The sequence below is a fragment of the Marmota marmota genome, unplaced genomic scaffold, assembly GCF_001458135.2.
Source record: "Marmota marmota marmota unplaced genomic scaffold, marMar, whole genome shotgun sequence".
Taxonomy (NCBI): Eukaryota; Metazoa; Chordata; class Mammalia; order Rodentia; family Sciuridae; genus Marmota; species Marmota marmota.
Genome location: NW_026000037.1, coordinates 23,858,603 through 23,876,133, shown reverse-complemented (window position 1 = coordinate 23,876,133; position 17,531 = coordinate 23,858,603).

Genomic DNA, 17,531 nt, shown 5'->3' with positions numbered 1-17,531 from the left:
AAAGCAATACACAAAACAGAAACAAAATCTCAAGTGGACATCACCTTGTCTGGTAAAAGCTCCTTATTGAACAGATCACATTTCACTGCAATTTTTTTTTTCTCCTACTAGATTCTTAGCTTCTGGGGATACAGAGCTATGATCTCCTCTTATCTCTTATCACTAGCCTCTAGCATTGTGATCAGTGCTGGAAAGCTGATCATCTTGATTTTGTGAGACCATGACTTATGTAAAATCTAGTGTTTGCATGAAATGGTGCACAGTTGGAGGCACTGGGCTCTTGAAAATTAACTCCCCTTTTTTACTGGTGGGGGGGAGTACTGGGGTTTGAACTCGGGGGCATTTGACTACTGAGTCACATCCCCATCCCTTTATTGTATTTTATTTAGAGACAGGGTCTCACTGAATTACTTAGCACCTTGCTTTTGCTGAGGCTGGCTTTGAACTTGCAATCCTCCTACCTCAGCCTCCTGAGCCACTGGGATTACAGGCGTGCACCACTGTGTCCAGCCCTGATGTGGTTCTTTATCCCAGGCATGAATGACTTTGACTAGCTGAACCCAAGTCTACTGGCTTTGTGGACTACTGAAAGGACTAAATTAATTCAGCATTATATAGTAGATCAGCCTCGTCATGGGACAGATGTGAAGGGCTCTCAACAGTATAGGTGTATCACCTAAAGAATGTATTCCACATTCTAAAGAGTTCTTATTTATTATTTCTTTTTAATTGCCCTAAGAACAGTTCTCAAAATGTTAGCTATGACCTCTGGAAACTATAATCACCCACCATCCTTCTTGTTTCCCGTGTTAAACAATATTGAACTATGCAAAAATAACCTTAGTTGCTTTGCTCTGGAAAACACTCATTCCAAGAAGATAAGGCTGGGAGTTATGGAAAATAGCTTCCTTATCAAAGCTGACTGCTTGATACATCCTTACTCACTTCAAGGTTCTCACCTATCTGTGCCCATGAATCAAAATCTATTATGCAAAAATTCTTTTCAGTCCCAACCAGTTTCTTTCCTCAAAAAGCCCTGATGCCTTAAACTGATCTGGTTTATAACATAAAATCCTATAAATATCCCCCAGGTGGTCCCCTTTCTGAGATGATATGAGAATTCTGTCAAAGTGGTGTTTTTAACAGTAATTTAACTAGCTTTACTTTGCTCAACCAGCAGGTTTTAGAGGTCTTTTGGAGACCTGCAAGCCTACGGCTCAAATATGTAAATATGATACTCAGATATCTCATGATTTGTTCATTTATTTAGGAAAGCTTTGAAGATCAAGCTGACAGAAACAAAAAAAATCCTTAAGGTAGAAAAAAGATAACCATATCCACACTTTATATTTCGTGTTTCTTCACGCAACTGTTGGAAAATATCTTCATTCCCCTTCAAATCTATTTGTTCTTGTTTTCAGTGTAATTCTAACTGCCTTGGTTTTCTGATTTCCCAACCTACAGCAAATGAAAAAAACTACTGAGCTTTTAAGAAAATGCATCAATGGAAGTTCTTCTGCTTAAATCCAGAGAGCAATGGCCATCTGACTGACATTTGGCCAGGAGGACACCTGCCACAGGGAAGGGGACGGGCCATGGTAGCATGCCTTGGTACCCCAGTGCTTGCTCTTCCTCTAGGAGGGCATTTCACCTAGCTTAGCTCCAGTGTGGTTTGGTCCAACTCTGTACGGGCCACCAAATGGTGCAGTCTGGCTGGGCACAATTCAGGAGCCACTTGTCAAGCAGAAACAAACTTTATTTTAGAACACACAGCCTCACCACAGGAGCTCTTCAAGAATTCCCTCAGAGCTCAACTGCCACCACCGGCTTCCCACAAGCCTCTCAACCCGCCCCCCCCCCCACTCCTCCTGCTCTTGAGGCCGATTGGCTGGGTCGCATGGGTGGAGCCAAAAAAGTCCCCCAATGAGCAGCTCCGTGGTCTGAAAGGGCGGGGAAACAGCCCAATGAGCATCACCGCAGAGGAGCCAATCAATTGGCAGCTAGAAGTTTGCTGGGGCCGCTGTGAGCTAATCATCAGCTGGCAGCTGGAAGTTTGCTGGGGCCTCTTCGGCTGTGGCTCTCAACATCAATACTGCTGGCCCTGCTCTGTCTTTGTTCCTATGACCTTGTTGCTGTTAGTTCCTCCCCAAGCCAGGTCCCTCAGATGTGAACTAACATTGGAACTTCCCCAGAAGCTCCCTACCTCATTCATGGCCAAGCTGGAATTTTTGGCCCAAAGATAATTTTTCTTCTACTTCCTCAAATAATCAAATTTCATATAAACCTAATAAATGTGTATGGAAACCACTTTCTGTGTCTCACTATCTCTTGGCATCTCTTGTAGACATTCAGACCTCCTCTGGTGAGTTGAACCAGGTAGAACTCTCTGTACTTTTTCTAAAATTTCCTTTGTCCTGTTTTTTTTTTTTGTTTTTTTTTTTAAATGAACAATGCTACCATCCTTCTGGTCATCTGAGAGAAGAAAGTGGACACTATTCTCTATTCCTGTTCCTTTCCCTTGCTGCCCATCTCATCATCAGTCACCAAGTCCAGGAGAGTTTTCTTCCCCAATCTGTTTTTCATTATAACCACATAACCTCTTTCCCTAGATTATTTCTGTATTTCCTAACTACTCCTCAAGCCTGAAGTCTCTCTTTTCCCCCAGGTTACTGTCACAGTTACACGGTTAGTACCCAGTTACACAGCTAGCAAATTAATCATGCTAGTTCTTAATTAAAATTCTCACCCAACACTCAGTAGCATTAGAATCTTTGCCCATAAAATTACTGAGGCCTGAGGCCCATTATCAGATGTGTTGACGCAATGGATTGAGATTAGGACTCCAGTTTTCCAAATGATTCTGATGTGCAGCTAGCATCACCATCTCCATGCTGGGGACGGAGTCTGGCACCTGTGTTCACCCACTACCATCTCAGGCACAAAACTTCCTGCTGGGCCTGACTTCATTCAGATTCTCAAATGCTGAGAATGGCCCCTTCCTCTCAAAATGTCTTTGCTCCTTCCTGTTTCTAACCTCACCACCTGCTAGGTGCTTACCTGCTTTTGTGAAGAGTCAAGTGAAGGACACTTCTTCAGCTAAATTTTGTGGTCCCTTCTTGATACATGTCGAGCATCCCAAATCTGAAAATTCAAAATGCTTCAAAATGTGAAGCTTTCTGAGTGTAAACAGACAAGACAAGTGGAAAATTCCAAGACATGAGCCTTTTTTTTGTGCACAAAAATTTTTTTAAAAATATTGCATAAAATTACCTTTAGACTATGTGTTTAATGTCTATGTAAAATTTAGACTTGGGTCATCCCTAAGGTATCTCATCATACATATTTATATATTCCAAAATCTGCAAAAAAATTGAAATCCAAAAAAATAAAAACCAAACAAACAAACAAAAAAACTTGTGGTCCCAAGCATTTTGGATGAGGGATGTTCATCCAGTAACTTGACTGCTTTCTCTGCAGTATCCCATATTTCCCAGATTTTTTTTTTACTGGCTTGACAAGAACACTGGAGGATACTTATTTGCTTTATATGCCCCCAAAATGCATTTCCCAGGAGCCAACCGTTTGTCAGGCCAATGCTAAGGAGTACCCATTGTAGAGTGACTGTCTAATGAGTGGGTGGACATTAAGAAAACAACAAATATGATTGTAGTATGTGAGGAAGGGAAGGAAGTGGGTAGAACAAATGAGAACAATGGGGAACACTGTCCCCTGGATGCTCGTGGACGTTCCTCTTTAATCTGTAGAAGCCATTCTCACTACATGAGGGGCCTACTCATTGAGAGATCAGCTGGGAAGTCAGGAGAGAAACAGCTGGCACAGGCTTGTGAGGCCTGGGTCTTTGTGCATGTTTTTAAATTATTTGTAGTGCACTGCAAAGCTTGAACTCCCCCAGCTGTTCATTTTTTTTTTTTCTGTAAGATTTATGGTTCCTGTGTTCTCAAATCTTTCTGTTTGGTGGAAGGCTTTTGGATTCTACACCTGGATAGATGTAATGGAGATATGCGCAGATACCTAAAGTCATTGTCTTAGTCTGTTTTTCTACTATAACAAAATACTTGAGACTGGTCATTAATAAAGAGAAGACATTTGTTTCTCAGTTCGGGAGTCTGAGGAGTCTGTAACTGAGGCTCTAGTAGTCTCCATATCTGGTGAAGGCTGCTTCAAGATGGTACCTTGAACACAGTGTGCCTTCACATGCCCCAGAAATTCAGTAGTTTGCATGACTTCTGGAAAAATCACAGAAGGCATGGTAGATTTCTGAATTTCTCTGAATATCTTGAAAAGGTGTACTGACACATGTCCATCTTCTTTGATGGTTTCCCTGCATCCCACTCTGGAGGGAGTTGGTGTGCATGGGGAAGAGGAGGGGAGGGGAAACCCAAGTGGAGATGGTCAGTGGAAACTTCTGTCATAGGCTCAGGGTTGAGCATGGGCACTGGGAGAGGGAGGGCCAGGATGGAGTAGACCTTCCCTGAAAGGTCTTAAGGAATGACAAGAGCTAGGAAAAGAGGGAGGGCAGATCTGTCCAGGCAGGGACGTTGGCTGAGGCCTACATAACAGTGTGGATTTGGGAAGCATGGTTGCAGATGTAAGCAGAAAAGCCTGGAGGCGCAAGGAGCCAAGAGTTAGGGAGAGAAGGAGCATCAGGAAGTAAGGTGGCGAATCTGACAATCCACACTCTCTGGGCTTGTGGAGGAGGCGAGGGTGAACCAGACCAGAATCTGCCCTCATAGATGACAGGATATAGGTTTCTTCAGGGATCATATTTAGTTCTGCCACCATTTCCAGACCACAATACAGAGACTGGCACATAGAAGGTCCTGAAAACATGAATCAATAAAATAAGGTGCTTCGACTCTGTGTAAATATATTGAAAAGTCCCCAATATTATTCATAAAAAAGAGGAGTCAAATTCATATCAGACATTGTGGGGTTAGGCTAAAACCAACAATGTCTCCAAATATGCATCACGCAAAGTCAGGGAAATATGCCCACAGTACGGTCAGCCAGATGCTTCAGCTCTTCTATCTAAGGTTTATAAAATTTGTTTTTGACATTAAAACCTAGGCTGAAGTAAATAAGTCCCTCAACTTAGTTTTCCAAACACTGGAGTCTGAAACAAAAATCGGTATGCAGAGATCTTATTTGGAAATGGATTCCAGACAGCCATAGAAAGGAATAGGGAAGGCAATGGCGAAAGCCAAGTTAGGAGGAATTACACATTTGGCCATGGCTGCTTTTGTCTTTGGCCCAATTACGCAGGTTTTTGAGTAAGCTGACAGCATTAACTGTCCATCTGGGGGACCAAGGTTTAATGACTCTTGATCCCATTAGTGAGTAGATCCCCAAGGTGCCTGGCCACCAGAGTGCTCAGAACCTGAGGCCTGGATTTGGAATCTGGTCCTCACTATTTACTATCAGTAATTTAAAACATCTGTGTGGCTATTTGCTCATGTCAAAGTGGACAAATTGGTGATATCTACTGATTTGTGGGATAAAGAATAACAATAGTATACAGTACCTGCCCCTCTGTCTAGAAAAGGTTAACAGGCTTTTCCCCTATTCAAGTTGTCTGTTTGGTGTCTCCCAAACTTTCCTGAAGACTCAGCTGGCTAAAAATTCAGATTTCTAAGCCTATACCCTGAAGAGGCTCTGAGTTCAAAAGTTTCCTTAGACATCTGCTTTGATGTGATGAAATGCCTGAGAACATCAACTTGTGAAGAGCAAGGTTTATTTTGGCTCACAGTTTCAGAGGTTTGAGTTCGTGGCCACTTGACCCTGCTGCTTCAGGCCTGTTATGGCATAGTATATCATGGGAGGGGGGCTTGTTCACCTCATGACAGTCTGGAAACAAAAAAGAGAGAAAGAGAGGAAGAGACTGGGGTCCCTATATCCCCTGTAAGGGCATTCCCCCAATGACCTAACTTCCTTACCTGAGGCTCCATATCCTAAAATTCCACTACCTCCCAGCGGGGCCACAGGCTGGCAACCAACCCTTTAACACAGGGCCTTTGGGGGACACTTCCACCTATAGCTTAGGTAGTTACAAATTTCAGGATGTGTTTATTTTGGCTTGTCAAAAGTTATTGAGAATCCTCTCTCAAATTGATACCTTCAGGAGGTTCCCAGGATGTTGAATACCCAGGAATTGTTTCCAAGTGAGGGAGGGAAGGGAGTAAAGGATGATTAGAGGAGTTCCTTTTGACCTGAGGTCAAAAAGATAACAAACGAGAGTAAATGTGTAATGTGTGTCTCTTCCTCAGTGAGGCAGTTGGGAAAGCAGGCACAGAACCAACACACACACACACACACACACACACACACACACACCCCCACGGCAGACATGAGCAACATGAGCAATTTCATCTGAGGGACGGGCATATGCAAGTATGCTGTAAAAGATGCCCTGCCCTCTCGCCCTCCTCACGGGAATGGTTTCTCCTTGGCCCATATCCCCAGTCAGCTCTATCAAGGATGCCGCTCACACCCTGAGACCAGTTACTGAAGAGACACCAAGAGACATGGAGACAAATTTGGATCTTTCTCTGCTTCCCATGCCTTAAAAACTCTAGGTAATAAGAAGATGTAAAATGCAACCTAGAAGGCTCCGTGGCCTCCCTCTGGAATTTCAGTGCTAGCTCTAGAGGGTTATCCAGGAGAAAAGAACAGGAAAGTCTATCTGCAGAAGGTGTCCACCCTCAGTCATGGAAAGGACTGGAGAGCTTTCCTGAGTGGAGTTCCTTTGGACAGTGGGGGGAGGTTGGGAATGCAGGCAGTTGCTCTTTTTTCACACATTCAGGCACTGACTCTGTCTCCTGCCTCTAGCCCTGCCGGAGCCTGTTTTTCTTAACTGTACTATTGACCTTCTCTGTTGTTTCTCCTTCACCTGATCAATTCCTTCATTCCTCTCCCTCTCATATTCCCCTCCATCTCACCTCCACTGGGGGCCTCGTTTCCATGTCTTCCTGCTCCCCAATCTTCCCACTTAACTTCACTGAAGATGACCCCATGTTTTCTTCCTGGTCCTGTGAACTCTAGGCATGACACAGGCCACTGTCTCTAGCCACCAACCTTCCCATATGGCTCTCTTTCTGAGGCCCCCTCCTCTGCATGATCTAGACATCATAGTTCTGTACACATCATTTGTGGGAAAAGTAAGGTGGCGGCCTCATAAGTTTCCTGACCTCCTCTGAAGCATGCTGGGATCAGACAAGAAACCTACCAGAAAAAGGCCTTCAGATTTCACAGAAGAAATGTCGACAGCCCAAATACCCACACCCAATGGGACCCAGACAATGTGGAGGTAACTTGGAGGCTGTAGGTGCAAAGGGGCTGTTGCTCAATGATGCAGAATGGCCATGGTGTGCATATCCTAGAATAGGGTTAAGAGAAAACTGATCCTCGGGTCAGAGTGAGGGCTGCCAAATAAGCAAGTAAGATACAGTTGGCCCAGTTAAATTTGAATTTCAGATAGATCATGGGTCAATTATGGTACAATGATGTCCCATGCCATATTGGGCATACTTAACATGGGAAGCTGAATTAATCTTCCAAAAATGTTCATGTCCTAATTCCTAGAACTTATTAATATATTGCCCTACAAAACAAAGGGTTTTGTTCCCCCCAAATAACATTATCTTGGATTATTTGGGTGGGCCCAATGTAGGCAGAAGAAACCAAAATGGGCAAGAGGGAGGAAGAGTACCTAGTGTTAGCAGGATGATGGGAGAAGGACTTTACCAGTCACTGCTGGCTTTGCATGTGGAGGACAGGCCAGGAGCCAGTGACTGCAGGAGGCTTTGGAAGCTGCTAAAGGATAAAGAAATGGATCCTCTTATAAAGGCTTCAGTAGGAATGCAGCCCTGCCAACATCTGGACAATAGCCCATGGAGACCCATCTCAGACTTCTGACCTCTGGAACTGTGGGATGACAAATGTGTGTCGTTGTACACCACTGAGATTGTGAAAGTTGTTAGAGCATCAGTAGGAAGTGAACACACAGATACTAAAAAAAAAATGATCATCTGAAATTCATATTTAATTGTGTTGTTTGTATTTTCTTTGGTAACTAATCAGAGATGTAGTAAATGACTAAACTTGACTGTGGCCAGAAATCAGACTATAATCCCTGATGCAAACACCAAGTAGGTGCCACAGGGGCTCTGACAGGTACTTCAGCATCGTCATCTATAAAATGGGGACAATAGCAAATAAGATGATAAGAAAGGCTTTTATGGGCTGCCCTATGAGAATGTTTTGAACATGTTTACTGTACATACCAGAGTACCAGCACAATTTCTAGCAGGCTGAATAGCGAATCGTTGAAATTGTTTGGTTCCTTTCCCCTTCCTCCCATGCTGGTGGGACGGGTCCTGATGTCTTTCCTGAGCTTGATTCTCTAAAATTTGGGGCAGGGGTGATGCAGGACTTGGACAACCCAGGAGGGGTGCATATTGCATGGAGGTTGTGCACTACTCCCAACACATCATCTGGGAGAGGCCCCACATAGAGAATCCCGCTGCTAGGGGAAAACTAAAGGCTATCCAGAGCAACCTTGAAGACCAGGAGGGCAAACCCAGGGCTATCTGAGAGGCTCTATGTAGAAAGTGACTTCACCTCTAAGCAGAGGGCCACTCTGTCTCTGCAGTGTGGGCACACTCTGCCCTCAGAGATTATTCTTACTGTTCTCTGAGTCACATTTATGAAGTTAAGGTCCAATCAGCTGAGGGGCAGATTTCTTAGAAAGGTCTTTCTTAATTTGAGTCCCTAATTGCCATGCACTCATGTGTGTCTATGTGCAACATGTGTGTGTGTGCATGTGTGTTTGAACATGCACAGTTAACAGGTATTACAATGTGAAATGTGCATAACCCCCGAATAGCTATTCCACAGAAATTTGTTCCTCAAAAATACCTGTGCAAGTGTGTAAATAAATGTACCAGGGTGTTCACTGGGGAACTGTAACCATGCACTTACTATGTTATGCACACTGAAATTGGACTATTCAAACAAAACTCAAATGACCATTGGGCCAAGTGTTATAGTGATTCTTAAGTCAGATGACAGGTCAGATGCATCATTGACAGATCAAAGGGAATTCCATTTATGAGCACTTGAGTTGCTCTGCTGCAGAAAGGGAGGGAACCTAACTTCTGCTTTCCTGTCTGTGTCTTCTCAGATTCTCCTTCTTCATCCCACCTTTCCTTACAGAGATGAAGATAGACCTCAGCAGGCACCAGGAGCCTTCAAGTTGGCCTGGGGTGTTCAGATGATCAGAATGCTGCAGAAGAAGTGTCAGCATTGGGAACATGATTGGACAGTGAGTATCCAGGTCATGATCAAATCTCAGCTTGTGGCAAGCTCTGGAGAAGCATCAGGACCTTCTCCAAGGTGGCCAGTTCCCTAGTGTGTGTGTGGGGGTCATTTTTCCCTGGGTTCCTCTGGAAGTGGTGAATGTTCCAGGCTGACCTCAGATAGTACTGGGAGCTCTGAAGGGCAGCTGTGTCTGTTCCCCCAAGACACTCGGCCCCTTGGGGCTGGGGATGTAGCTCAAGCTGTAGCGCACTCGCCTGGCATGCGTGCGTCCCGGGTTCGATCTTCAGCACCACATACAAACAAAGATGTTGTGTCCGCTGAAAACTAATAAATAAATATTGAAATTCTGTCTCTCTCTCTCTATCTCTCTCTCTCTCTCTCTTAAAAAAAAAAAGACACTCAGCCCCTTTTCCTGAGTCTTGCAGAGACTTTCTGTTGGACTCTTTTTGTTCTTTAATCAAACTTCGGCCTGTCCAGTGTGATCTCAGATATTGGACCCATGCACAACTGTGACTGTACCATGGTTCTCTCAGGAAACAGTGAGCCTTCTTTTTGCCCCCTACCAGGCAAGAGGTCTCCCTGTACATTTGAAGAGAACACATCTAAATATAAAAAGAGTGGTCAGCAGCAAGCTTGGCTATTTTATGGGGTCTTTCACTAGCTTCAAGGAAAGGAGCTCACTGACTCTGAGGCATTTTCAGGTTGTAGCCTCTCTCTTTCTCTGGTGGTCAGGTCATCTGGAATGGACCTCCTAGCCTGTGGCCCACTGGTCCAGCATCACAGCATTAATAAAAGAGGGGGATAATTGATAGAATACTGTGGATACCAGTCAGAAATGTCTGCATGGCTGTCACTTCTTGTTTTGGAGAAATCTGTACAAAATCAATAATGTTTATTAGTACACACTGACTATGTCACACTATCCTTCCTTGTACAGTTGCCCTGCAGGTCCCCAGCAGAGGCATTGGACATGCCTGCAGCCAAGCAGCTGGAAGCTGATCATTTCAATAGGAGTCCTGCCTATGCTCCTCTCTGCTCAGCACTGCTCAGTTGTGGTTGTGCATCATGAGAGGAGGTCACCCAGCACAGCCTGGGGGAGAAGCAATGCCAACATACCCACATCCCCCACCCCGCCAGGCTTTCACTTTTACCTAAACCACCCCATGTTTTCACAGTTGTCCTTCTCTTTGTAGACTAGCCCCTCTGCAGCTGTTCCTTCAGGGCAGGGGCCAGTCCCCCTCCACTGACTGCATGGGCTTTAAGGTCATGGATTGGAATAAATCATTGCAGAAAGAAAGCCCTCCTCTCACTAGGGGGAGATGTCAGTGGGGGTGTTATGGGATGAATCCTGTCCCTCAAACTCATTTGTTAAAGTTCTGACCCTCAGTACTTTACAATGTGACTGCAGTTGGAGATAGGACCTTTCCTATCTCCAAAGTGATTGTTAAAACTAGGCCATTAGAGTGAGCTCTACTCCAACGTGACTGGAGTCCTTATAGGAAGAAGAGGCATCAGGGGTACACACACTTAGAGGGAAGACCATATGAGGACACAGCAAAAAGACAGTCATCTAATGTCAATGAGGAAGGTCAGGGGGAGAAATCAACCCTGCACACACCTTGGTCTCTGGACTCCACAACTGTGAGAAAATGAATTCTTGATTTAAGTCACCCACTCTGTGGTACTCTGTTATGACAGTCTTAGCAGACAAATACAGAAGTGGAGATGAAGGTGGAGGTAGCCCAAAAGAGCTTGCATATCATGAAGGCAACAACGGTTTGTGCAAATCCCATGTGGATTTGGCCATGAGGTCATAGTTAATGGACCTAGTACTCAAGAATCGGTCCCACTTACAACTCCTACCCCATGCCATCACACAGATTTTCTTATATTGCGATGTACAAACATTTCGTGCCTCCTCATTACCCTTTGGTGCATGACAGACAGTTATTAGTCATTCACATTCAGCCTTCAAGAAACTGAGGTTTCAAGATCATATGAGCTTCTTATTAGACCCTATAGCCATTCTTCCAGGTCACTCTATGAGAAAAATACTTCTAAGCTCCATATTGGAGCTTGTTTGTTGCAGCCTTGCCACTTTGATTTTGTCCTGATAGGAGAAAAGCCAAGCCCAAGACAGATGGATAGCCACTTGCCTCATCTTGGCAGCTGCTTTGACAATTCAAACTGGTAAGAGCTTTTAATAAGTTCACTGAGGTTAAGTGTTAGCAAGCCAGGCTAGAGCTGGGAAACTTGGCCCGGAAGTCATTTCCCTGTCAAACAGTGGGTGGGAGTGAAGACCACTGGACGGCAAGGAAGGCAGAAGTGACCAGGACTGTAGTATCATACCATGTTGTTCCAGTGACTCGTGAGAAAAACTCCATCCTCCTCCTCTACAGTGTCCAGAAACTTGTGTGTGACTCGCCAGTGTGGAGAGAAATTGTGCATCCATGTGTGTTGTACTTTGTGTCATGAGTAGCGGAAACTCTAAGAAGTTCATGACTAGATGTGTAGGGTTACTCTAAAGGTCAACCAGTCTCATGGAAGCTGCAACGGTAATTCTACAAGCTCCCTCCTCTTGGCAATCCCCCTGCCCCCCAATCCTACAATGTAAAGATACTTGTTCACTCAACCATCACAGCCCCAGGCCTCAGCCTAAGCTTGTCCATGCGCTATACTTTGCATGCTCAATGTCCCCCAAAGACTCATCTGTTGAGCCTTGGTCCCAAGGTGACCCTAGTAGGAGGTGGGGGAATCTAACAGGAGGCCTTAGGTCACTAAGGTCTGCGGGTCCCCGTCTTTCTCTTTTAGCTTCCTGATCATGAGGTGAGCCATTTGGCTCCACCACATCCTCTCATCAAGTGCTGCATTGTCCCAAGTCTAAAATAATGGGACAAATCAATCATGGACTGGAACCTCCAAAACTGAGCCAAAAAACCACTTTTCTTTTCTAAATTCATTATGTCAGTATTTCACTATAGTAACATACAGCTGACTTACAGCATGGGTAGTGCAATTGGTTTCCATGGATCTGTATCTTTTACCCAGGGGTAAAATTCTCCTCAGAAGACCTCCTATGTTTTGTTAATCTAGTAGCTCTGCTGGTTTAACCGTCATTTCATAAACCTTCACACAGTGTTCTCTCTACTACTGTGTCCTCAACCGAGTAATGGCCAGGACATATTTTCTGATCCAGTTCCCTGCTCTGACCAGTTGGCAGCTGTTTAGAGTGGTTCCACATTCTAGTGGACCCTGAAAGAGTGCTGGGCTTTGGAGGGCATGGGTAGAGGCAGCAAGAGCAAAGGATTCCTGTGTGTGTGTGTGTGTGTGTGTGTGTGTGTGTCCAGAGCTCTCTGCTAGGACCTTTCAAGGTGAGGACAGGTTCTTCGGCAATCACTTGAATCACAGAGGACACCTGGGTCAATCTTCACAGGTGAGTGAATAGATGCCACTGGAGCATAGAGCATGGCAGGGGCACCACCCAACACCTACTCACAGTATGGGTGCACTGTTTGGGAACAACCTTTTAATGATTCAAACTCATTCCCTGTGAAGCTCAATAATTCAAACATATTTTATCTAAAAAAGGAAAATGTGCAAAAATTAGATAAGGGTCTGAATTAGGAACAGGGAGAATTCTCTATTTTCTCTCTAAAATTACCAATATAAATGATCCTTTTTATATTACAAACTAGCGTGGACCCCTAGCAACTTAATTGCCTGTTTGTTATCACAAAGTGGTGCCCATGACTGCTAGAACTGCAGCATTTAATTGGGGAGAGAAAATCCAACAGCTCCTGGGTTGAGCTGCACATGTGAAAATTCTTGTCGCCCTTCAGCAACCGTGTCTCGATCCTTTAGCCTGGAACTGGGCCATTCAGGGTTCAGCCCTAGCCTTCTTCCCCAGCTGGGCCAGTGTCTGCCTGCTGGCCACACAGGATGCACAGTGAATCCTCTCAGATTTCAGCTCTGACTCCCTTCTGGTGGGCTCCTTTAGGTGTCTCAATGCCTCCTGCTGCTTTTCTGGACTTTTCTAGATTTTCCTCAGCTCCAGATACTCCCCTAAGAAAGTAGGATTGAGATGAAAGTGGGAAAAATGCAGGTCTTTGTATCCAAGCATCCTTAATTAATTAGCAAAATTGTGCAGCATCAATTAACCTGAATCTCCTGTTTCCAAGATGTGGAGCCACAATGTTCAGAGGTATTTTTAGGATAAAATTAAGTTATGATAATAAAGTCCTTTACCTGTCTCCTTTTAGGTAGTATTCATGTACACATACCTATCAAATCACTCATCCACACATTTATTCAACAAATTTATTTCATGTCTACTATTTGGAAGGCATGGTGCTAGTGGTTAAATTGATAATGAAATAATATGTGCTTTTTGGAAAGGAATCCTGACTTTTTCTCCTCTTGCATTGTTACAGTACTAGCAGTGCCTCATCAGGTCTTGCCATCCAGGTGACTGTAGTTAGGCTGGGCTCTTTGTTCTATATAATTGCCTCCCTGTACCTGCCTCTTAGACACAGCCTCACCAGTCATGCAGTTTTGAGAAGCATCAGTTCTTACTTAATATTGACCTTTGTAATGTGGGTTTGCATGATTAATCCTTCAGGCATGCTTGTTTTTCACTAGAATAAATGCGAGCCCCTGACCTTGTGGGTTTATCGTCCAGCTATTCCCAAAATGGTCTGGGCTGGGTTTCTGGTGAATAGACAGAGGTGACAGGTAGTCCCTGGGTTAGTCAGCTGTCTATCACTTATAACAAAATACCTGAGATAATCTAGAGAAGGATAGGTCTATTTTGATTCAATATTTCAGAGGTTTCAGACCATGGTTTGTTGGCTCCACTGCTTTTGGGTCTGTGGCAAGGTAGACTACATGAGTTGGAGCAACACAACTCACCCAGTGGTGGCCAGGAAACAGAGAGAGAGAGAGAGAGAGAGAGAGAGAGAGATCTCCAGGGTCCCAAAATCCCCTTCAAAGGCACATTCTCTTAACTTCCATCCACGAGGCTCCATGTCTCAAAGGTTCTGTCACCTACCAACAGTGCCTCATGCTGATGAATGAGCCTTTAACACACAGACATTTGGAGGGTCACTCAAGATCCAAATTGTTGAAGCCCCTCACTTGAGGTTTTTCTACTCATTCCCTCACTGGACAAACATTTGTAGATTTTTCGTAAGTCAGTGTTGAAAGGTAAACTCATAGTTTGGTTGTAAAGGCCTGGGCTCCTGTGACCTTCACACTCCCTCCTTTGACGATGACTTGTATGTGGGACACGTGTGCACAACTCACTGTAAATTCTGCAACTGTCTGTGGAGGAGACTGTGGTCATGCTCCCTATGTGACCTTCCGTGTAAACTTTCCCTGACTCGGTTTACCTACAAAGGGTGAATGATCTGTGCTTTCCTCTACTCAAACGTGCGGCTTTTTCCTGGTGACTTGTTTAGTCCAAAGACAGTCTTCCATATATTTCTTGAGAAACCTTAAGTTTTGCTTTCTCCATGTAGATTTGACCCTTAGCAAATGTCCCAATACCATCATCTAGTGGGTCCCCTTTTCCATTGATTTATAATGAAACCTGTGTTCACACATTGAGTTCGTATACATGTGCAGATTAATTTTTGGCCTATTTTATTTCATTTTTTTCTACACTTGCAGTAATAAGTTGTTTTAATTATTCTAGTTTGATAATAAATCTCAAATCTAATAAAAATATCTCTTATTCTTTTGCCAAAATTATCTTTGTTTTTCTGGGCCTTTATCTTGTTATATAAATATTAGAATTGGCTGAAAATTTTCAGGAAAAACTGTTGGGATTTAGATTAGATTCATAATGAAATTTTAGATTAGTTTTGGGAAAATTGTTATTTTTAAACTATTGAGTCTTATTAGATGAGAGTATGAAACTGCTCTCCATTTATTCAGTTCTTTGTTATAACTTTCAATTAAGTTTTAACTTTCAAGCATAGAGATCTTGCTTCTATTTATTGGGAAGCATTCTTCTATAATATATTTTACTTATTTTCATAACCAGAATATTATATTTTATTGCCCATTCTAATTAGTTATTGCTAATACACAAAAACGTTATTAATTTTTATATGCCCATTTTTTATCCAACCATTTGCTCTAACTAGTTCTAATTAGTGTATCTAAATTTCTTGGGTTTTGTAAGTAAGCAATCATAATGTCTCTGACCTCTATTTTGTCATAACTGATTTGTTGTGGTTATTATGGCTCCTGCATCAAGGAGAAAATTTTTAATTATTCACCATTATTTCAACTGTTCTTATAGATATTCTTTATCAATTTAAAAAAATTTCTCGTATTACTTAATCTGATTGTCTGTTTTTAAACTGTGGATAGTGATAAACTTGACTTATGCTCTTTAGTATCTATTGGTACAATTCAAATATTTTTCTTTTAATATATTAGATTTTCCTTTGACCCACTTAAATTACCATTTATTGGCTATAAAGGAAACACATTTTAACATTTCTGAAATTGAGATGTGCTGTACAATCCATATCTTTGCAGTGTTAGGGTCTTGTTCAGTTTCTTTCAGCAATGTTTTGCAGTTTCCAGTGAATAAGACTGTTTTGTTGAATATCATTATTTCTATGTTATTGTACATGGGGATTCTTTTTTTATTTTCAGTTTTGGATTTTTCATTGAAAACATATAGAAGGGACTTGTACTTCAAACCTTCTGAATTAACTTATTAGCGCATCATTTAAGGGGAGATTCTTTTGGTCTGTATAATTTCATGTCATTTGCAAACAGAAATAGCTCTACTTTTTTCTTTTATATTCTTGATGCCTTTATTTTATTTTCTGGATCAATCAGCCTGCTTAGACTATTCAGTACCTTGTTGAATAGAAGTGGTCAGAGTGGGCCACTTGAATTTAGCAGAAAAATCTTCATCTATTACCTGTGAGACTTATATTTGCTGTTTTTTTCTTTCATAGATGCCCCTTTCTGGATTATGGAAATACCCTTCTATTCCTAGTATTAGAGGGAATTTTTGTCTTTCTTTTTTAAATAAAAAGATGCTGGATTTTGTCAACTGCTTTTTCTATGTCTTTTGAGATGATTCTATTTTCCTTTCTTTGTTATTAATGTGGTGTATAATATTGATTGAATTTTGTATGTTGAACCAATCATGCCTTCTTGGGATAAATTCCAACCAGTGTTTGATTCTTTTTATATGCTGCTGGATTCAGTTTGATAATATTTTTTCTAAGGATTTTAGTATCTAAATTCATAAGGAGTATTGCTCTAGTAATTGTCTTTTCCAGTGATTTCTTTGGCTGTTTTTTGCTATCTGAGTGACACTGACCACACAGAATGCATTAGGTTGTCTTCCTGTTTCTTCTGTTTTTGGAAGAATTTGTAAAGGATTTGTTAATTGTTCTGAAAACATTTGGTAGAAATCTTCAGTAAGGTCCACTGGTACTGGGCTTCTTTGTGGTTTAAAAATGATCTACTTATAATTGACCTTTTCATAATTTCTGAATTTGAGAGTTATGTTTTTCTAGGATTTCATCCTTTCAACCTTGATTAAATAAGTTGCAGTGATACAATGCTTCATAGCATTACCTTATGTAATGTTGGTAATGATGATCCCTCTTTCATTTCTGATTTATAATTTTGTTTTCCTATTTTCCTTAGCCAGTTTAACTAAAGTTTTGTCAGTTTATTCATATTTTTCAGAGACTTACTCATTGTTTTGTTGCTTTATATATTTCGACCGTCTTTTGTAAAGTTTAAACTTACAAAAATCATGAATTGTTAGGTCTTGGAAAATGAATACTTTCTCATTTAATGCTCCACTTAATTGTAATAATTTTCCTGTTCTGAAATCTGACTTGTCTAAAATTAGCATATCTACTTTAACTTTCTTTTACCATTGTTCACATGGCATGTCTTTCTCCATTGCTGAGAGCTACAGCTGAGTCAGAATGGCCCCTGGCATTTTGCCAATAGTATTGGTTGAGAGGTGATGCCAGTGAGCCATTAAGATGATGACTTTTGAGTTCTCGCGGAGTTCCCGTTGAGTTCTGGTTGAGCTCTCGCGGGGATTCCTGAAGAGTTCGCGTTGGTTGGTGAAGTTCTGGAGGAGGGATTTCTGGTTGGGGGTGTCCTGGAAGAAGGCCGCGTGCATGGTGTTAACGGGAGTTCGGTAA